This window comes from Palaemon carinicauda, chromosome 18, assembly GCF_036898095.1.
Source record: "Palaemon carinicauda isolate YSFRI2023 chromosome 18, ASM3689809v2, whole genome shotgun sequence".
Taxonomy (NCBI): domain Eukaryota; kingdom Metazoa; phylum Arthropoda; class Malacostraca; order Decapoda; family Palaemonidae; genus Palaemon; species Palaemon carinicauda.
In genome coordinates this window covers 6,034,932-6,036,600 of record NC_090742.1, presented here as the reverse complement: position 1 = coordinate 6,036,600, position 1,669 = coordinate 6,034,932, and positions in this window count along the sequence as shown.

Here is a 1,669-nt window from a genome sequence, read left to right as displayed (position 1 = left end):
GTATTTCATAATATTATATCGGAGATCCAAGATTGATTCTTTTCCAGCGTTAATATTTGGTTGTTCGAAAGTACGTATACCCGAAATAGTGTGACATAAATGTCAATATGAATTATTAACTGCTGTAGCCTCTCTTCATAGTTTTTATATGCCAGATCTATTTTAACGTTATTTCTGATCTTAAAATGTTTTATATTGATTATTAGTTTTTTTTCGTGTAGTTTATTTCCTTATTGCCTTTCCCTTTATTATACAGTATACAGGGGAGATATACCACAGACTTTTATCAAGCCATCAATATTACACCAAACTGAGTTTTCAAAGCCCTTTGCAAGGGTTTGAAAGCATTGCTATATGTCATCAGATGTAATAAAGAAAAATATGAAACAGACATTGGATTAAAGTATTCTGGAAAATCACTCTCTCACACGACCAAAGCCATTATAGCCAGCGAGTTTGCAGTAGTTCAGAATTTGGTTTTGATAACAAAGTAAAGCTTTGTTGAAATCCTTTAAACTTTTCAATGTAGGAAAAAGAGTGAATGAGAATTTATGATGTCGTTATTCATCGTTCCATATTGCGCAGAATTGCTTCCTAACTGCGTCAGACGCCAGAATTGTATCGGTTCTAACAATGATCTATTTATTTCAAGCGTCAACATAAACTATTCTTGAATATGCTCGTGCATATACAGGAGTGCTTAGTTTTAATTCCTTCAATTTTATGCATTTCAAACTCATATTTACGTACATATAAATATACGCGTGTCTGCTTAAATACTTGTGTGTGTATATATATATATATATATATATATATATATATATATATATGTGTGTGTGTGTGTGTGTGTGTGTGTGTGTGCATATACATACATATATTATATATATATATATATATATATATATATATATATATGTATATATATATATATATATATATATATATATATATATATATATATATATCAAATACTTATATAGGCACGCCTGTATTTATATTCACAACATCTATATATACGTATATAAGTATTATTCAGATATAAATCTTAATAAAATAATCTAAGAAAAGTGCTCTCTTTACGGGGATATTCAAAATTAGTCTTTTGTTCACGCTTACAATAAATAAATCATTGTAAGAACCGAAACAATTCTGTCGTCTGACGCAGTTAGGACGCAATTCTGCTCAAAATGGAACGATGAATAACATCATAAATTCTCATTCATAAATTTTCGTACATTGAAAAGTTTAAAGGATTTCAACAAAGCTTTGCGTCGTTATCAAAACTCGATCCAGAACTGCTGGAAACTCGCCGGCTATAATGGCTTTGGTCGTGTGATAGAGAGATTTTCCAGAATACTTTAATCCAATGTCTGTTTCGTGTTTTTTTCTGTTATTACACTTGATGACATATAGTAATGCTTTCAAACCCTCGCAAAGGGCTTTGAAAACTCAGTTTGGTGTAGGATGGATGGCTTGATCCAAATCTACGGTATATCTCCCCTATATAATAAAGAACAATTGTCTGTCTGTATATATATATATATATATATATATATATATATATATATATATATATATATACATATATAAATATATATATATATATATGTATATGAATATGTGTGTGTAAATATATACATACATACATATATATATATATATATATATA